Genomic DNA, 6,124 nt, shown 5'->3' on the forward strand with positions numbered 1-6,124 from the left:
AAACCTCAGCCCAGGAACCCCCCATCCCCACCCGGATGCTGGTGACCCCCCCCCCCCCTCTCCTACCAACCCCACACTCCTCCTGCATCCCTCCCTTCTCCCCTCTTCAAAGGTCATCCAATCCTGGCCATTGCCCCACTCCACCCCCAAAACCATGAAGAGGGAGAGAATGAGGGGAACAGTGAGCTTTTAGCCCCTTTCCCTCTCTGGGGGTGTATGTATCTCCTTTGTTGTCTCACTCAAGTAATGTATACTACACTGTCACCCTCCATCTATCATTTATGGAGACCATATTCTTATATAGCTCTATGTTTAAGGGATGAAGTGTGAGACAGAAATCAAAATTAACTTAACTTGTGCGTTAGCTTAAGTCAAACTCATCAAGGGATCTGAATGTAAATTGCTGTTTAGTTTGCTTTTTTTGCACATAGCTTGTATGTGCTACATGCCTGCACTTCTCTGAGAAAATGTCTTATCACTCAGACTGTGGTGGCATGCTACAAGTATACAGTATTTACTCAGATACCGTACTTAAGTACAACCCTGACGTACTAAAATATTGTACATATGAACACACACACTCACAGATGTATTCAAAACAATACATCTTATAGTCACATTAACCCATGTCTGTAATCCTCCTAATCTGTCACTATGACCCAGGGTAATGCCATGCCACCACAAGTGTTTGGCTTCGCTTTCAACTCAGCCATGTTGACACCCCACGTCTCCTCAGAAACTCTCCTTGAACATAGCTGCAGCCCTCTGGCCTCCCCCTGCCCGTGACACCGTGGCTCCTTCTGCCCTGTCTCAAGCAGCTACCATCGTCTCAGCCACATCTTGGCCTGGAGCCGACACCACGGTACACAGCAACCCCGATTCAGGTGGCGTAAATATAGCCCGGCCTGACACTGAGTAGACGCTACATGCACCTGGGATGTAAACAAACTTAAGCATCAAAAAACCAGGGCCCCCAGCCTACAGCATCCCTCACAAAAGCTTACAATATCCACCCTTGACAAAACACGATGCCAGAATCTCTCGCACCTCACTTCTGCCTCTACTCTTTCTTTGCGGTTCTGCATGACATGGGCGTTTGCACCAAGCACCAATTGGCATGACAGTGTGACCCCCAACCTTTTTTCTGCTTGTCCCCACATCCCATCTCCTCCCAACCCTGCTCTCCTTCCTTTCCTTGTCCCCTCATCATCCATGTCAACCCCCCTAACTCTCACCCACACCCCTGCTCTTCTCTCAATGACAATATCCTGGTAATGGTGGCCTTTGTTTTTCTTGGCCCGGGCGCCTGGATTTGTCAGGACGCATTTCCTGCCCGCAGACTGAGGGGGCTGCTGCTGTGTGGCAATCTGGGCTCACTTCTCAGGCAGCTAAACCCTTTGACACTGTGCTTTTTAATTAAAATTACATTATGATTAATCAGGCAGAAGGAGGGGCCCTCCCCCTCACTTGCACTCCCTCCACCTCCTCCTCCTCCTCCTCCTCTCTCCTCCTGCTCAGTTTCCAGGCAGGTTTGATTACAACCTGTGATGGACGTTCCTCACTGCCAAGCCGCTAAAGATGTGCTGGCAGATGCGGTGGCCTGGCCAGCTTGTCAAGCCCCGGGGTTGCAGGCAGCCAGGGAGAGAGGGACAGAGAGGAGAAAAAACGAACTGAAGGAGCAGAGACAGAAAGAATATGGCAAGGCGTGTGTGTACAAAGAAAGACAACCGTGGACTTAAAATCCTCCAGACACTCCAGAGACCAGCAGGCAGACTGACAGGCAGAACTCCTGGATGGCCGTATTGATCTGGAGAGCTCTGTTGTGGCACATACACTCACTCCCAGAACAGAGGAGGAGACAGGCAGACATGAAGTGGGGGAAGCGGGGAATCATTTCTCCCTACAGCTGTACAAGGTGCCTGGATACAAGAGGCTATACTTAACTCCAGTGTCTAGGATGGTACTCTGGGTCTTATATATCACAGGTGAAGTGGTAGAATAGAACTGGGAGCTGTGTGTACACGTGTGTGTGCTCACGTGTTTGTTTACTCAGGCTGAAATAGTCATGTTAGAAATATGTACAGACATAAAAACAAAAGGCAGAGCCTATAAGAGCATGTCAAAGAGAAACCACAGCAGGCACTAAGTGACACAAGAGAGACACTGACAACTCTACACAGTTCATCTGGGTACTTTTAGGTTACTGTACATTGGAATTCTATTAATTCTCACATCTTTAGAAGCTAGATTTTTAGATTTTGTTAATGAGCAATTTGGAAATTTGCTTTGTTGTTGACTTTTTTTTTCTACAACTAATGATCATTTCATTATCGATAAGTCTGCTGATTATTTTCTTGATAAGTAGTGAAAAAATGATATTTACCATTTCTTAGTGTGCACAATGATGCCTTCAATTGGCTTGTTTTGTCCAATCAACAGTCCAGAATCAGATATCAAGATAATAATATCAAGATATTCTTTGACTCTTATGTATGACATAGAAAACCAGCAAATTGTCACATTTTAGAAGCTGGAGATACATTTTTTGGGCATTTTTGGGTGAAAAATTACTGACAAAATAATTAATTGATTATCCAAATAGTTGCGATTTATTTTAAGTTGATTGACTAGTGCATCTCAGGTCAATTTTAAGTCAATTCCACTTACATAGCGCCAAAACACAACAGAAGTTATCTCAGGGCACTGTTCATATAGAGCAGTTCAACATATATCTCTATTTTCTTCTGTCGCTCCATATGTTCGCAAAGCCATTAGTGGAGGAGCCAATCACTTTAAATGAGGTCAAATGGCTATTAGCGCCCCACATTTACTGGCATGACCGTGCATAATGTACAGTAACTGTGAATGAAATGTCATTTTGCGGGTATGTCTGAAAGACTGAATGTGTGTGACTGTAGGCGTTTATGTGTGTAAGCACATTGTGTTTGAGGTTGTATTTTTGTGTGCGTATGTGTTTATGCATGCTTGTGTGTGTTGGTGGTGCTCACATATAGCATGTTTGTCTGTGTGTGTCCTCATAGGGGGGGTGAGGTGCTGGTTGTGAGGAGGTTAAGCAGGCGAGACCACAGTGCTATCAAGCACGTTTCCATCGCACACAGAGGTGCAACAGAGTGTATAAAACTCTGAGAGGATCTGGAGAAAGGTCAGAGATGGTGTACCCTGACTGCAAACTGCCACTATATTGTAGAAACAAACATCATTGGGATACTTATGAACTGTAAAAGAATTTCAATCAACACTTAAAAACTTCAAGTCTCTTATTGGATAACTTGATGGTCCACTGGCCAAATTTAATTGGACATGTTAACATATATTTTTTCAATTGATCTTTTTATAGTTTTCTGCACTTTTAATATGCTGCCACTGCAGCTGAAAGAAACAGACAATTTAAAGATTGAAATGCAAATCTAAATTAATTTAAACTTTCAAATAATTACTATTTTACAATAAAATCCATTTTTGTTTTCCTTTTTCATCCCTGTCTCTCTGCATAGCTCTCACCCACTCAGCCCCCCAAGCTGAAACAGGCTTGTATTGAGTGTCCTGTGGCCACATTGACAGGCAGTATTAAAAGCCAGTAGGTGGTCTTTCACTGTCACTGGGCAGAAGCCCCTCGTCACAGCACATTAATTACACACTCTCACCAGCTCAAACAAGCCTCGCCTGTTCATGCATGGAGATGGATTAAGAACAAAGTGAAGTGTGTGTTGTTTAACAATCTGAAATTTTACTTCTGCTCTTATGATCATGTTGCTGCAGTTGAAATTTTTGTTAAGAGCATGCACTGTTAATCATGACAAAGGGATGTGAGCAGTCACTATCTTAAAATGTGAAAATGAGTTGCATCAACTTCAGTTGACCTTGTGATGGTTCTTGATGAGTGGGCTGGAAAGAGTGTACAATCTGGTTGCGTTTGCATTTTTAAAAATATAATATAATATTAATAATAACTCTGTAAATACCAATGTTGTTGTTGCTGCTATGAGTAAAATAAAATGTCAGTGAGTGTTTCTGTCAATCCATCCGTGATGTGCAGACATGTGTATGCACAAATGTTGGTGTGTGTACCTGTGCATGTACATACAGGTATACTATGTGTGTATGTTTGTGTATATATTGAGCGCAGGTGGACGCATGCAGGTGTGCACATGCGTGCATGTATGCATGGTTTGTCACAGGAGCCAGGACCGTCGCCTTTCTCCCTCTGACCTGACCCAGCCATGAACCCTGTTGCCCTTGCGATCCATACGTATCATTTACCCAACGCCCTCCCTGCCGTCTCGCCTAATGCACAGAGGCGTGAAACACCTCGTAATGCTCAATCACAGCGGGGCACGGCATGCTAGGAGCCATCCAGAGTGACAGCACAGGGCCAGGGAGACGGTTGGCTGAGGGAAGAAATGCCACATCGCCCTCAGGGAAAGGAAGAGAGGGTGGTGGTAGAGAAGGGGGAGAGGGGCGAGGGGCTAGAGGGGCTTCGAGTCGGGGGGAGAGGGGAGAGGGGGAAGGGAGTACAAGTGGGGGTTAAGGTGATCTGGGTCCACATCCACACAATGCAGATACATGTAATGCTGTATATGTGTCAGACAGGGTACTGTCCACACTGGTGTTTTCAAGTTCCATGTGCCAAAGAAATATAAAAACCTTTGAAATTTTCTTTCTTTTTTAGCTTTCAAACTCTGGAATTGGGGTTGAGAATAGATCCTTTTGACTAATATAGTCAGAACATTGCATTGTTGCAGCAGGAACAATGCAAAGTTGGCTTATTTTGTTTCATTATAACTAAAAATACAATATAGGTATGTCACTGATATCTCTATTTTGTTGTCAGAGTAATTATAAAATACTGATTTGATGCTACATGCCAATCAAGGTAATTCCAGGGCTGCTGCGTTGAGGCCCTGAGAGCATAAACCTAAACTTGGAAGGCCAAAAACAGAGAGAAAATTATTTTTCAGATGTACCTGCATTGCTGTGAACACTGTCCTTGATGCTGAAGAAATCTTGGACAGGCATTGTGATAGTGAAGAGAACTCAATTTCCCTGCATAGCAAGTGCAGTGCTGGGATTTGCAAGTATAAAACATTAAAGGAATGAGAAGAGGAGAAGGAAGAAAGAGGGAGAGAAAAGATGGAGAGAGAGAGAGAGAGAGACGCAACAGACGGAAGTCACACTTGTGAAGTTGGAGGTGTGAAGGAGAAAGACTTGATCATGTTTAAAGGCAGCTTTTTGGACTGCTGTTTTAAAACCCATCAATGTGCTGCTTAACTCTTTCTTTTCCGGAACAGCATGTATCTGTTTTCTACACTTTATCAACAAACTATCAGGCAAACTATTGTCAAAATACATCACATAGTAAATGTAAAGTAAATGTGTGTGTGTTAGTATTATAATATCATGATATTTATTAATCCTTGTCATTAATGTTAACTGCAACAACATAAAGAAACCCCTTTTTTATTTATTATGGCCCAACTTTTTCTTACATTTTCGCAATTGTTAATAATGTGTATACACTAAATATGGGATACCTCAACCATCATTTGAGACACATTTTTCTGACTCACTGGCACATTTCTCTACTTGTAAAAACCTGACTAACTAGCATCTGAAGAATTTTACACATACATACATAAGCCTCACAAAGTGTGAGACACTGATGTTGGCAGAGAGATCCATCTGATGCAATTGAGAATAAAACTGCTTTTTGCTCAAAGTCAGCACAAAATTTTCATCAAATGTAAACAAGAAGAGAGATCTGCTTCCACCCTGGCAAAGCCTCCCTTGTCCTTGCCCGTGCCCTGTGGACTCATGCCCAGGACCCAGGCCTCTCCCAGGCCAAGCTGCCCAATGGTCCAGTTAATCATATGCAGCGCCACGAGGAAGCTTATGCTGGCCTATGCCAGTTTATGCCTCCATAACTGCAGGGTGTCGAGGCCAGAACCGCAGTGAGAGGGGGGCCTGACAGACTGGCTTGGCATCGGAGGCCTTGGCTTGGATTTGAAGATGAGCGGACCCCTCAGAACCTGAACTGGTACCCCCTCTGCCCCCCTCCCTGTGTTTCTCCCAGTGTCCAGGTCCTGCTGTGGGGTCGCTGACCCCG

This window comes from Thunnus thynnus, chromosome 15 (genome assembly GCF_963924715.1).
Source record: "Thunnus thynnus chromosome 15, fThuThy2.1, whole genome shotgun sequence".
NCBI classification, from domain to species: domain Eukaryota; kingdom Metazoa; phylum Chordata; class Actinopteri; order Scombriformes; family Scombridae; genus Thunnus; species Thunnus thynnus.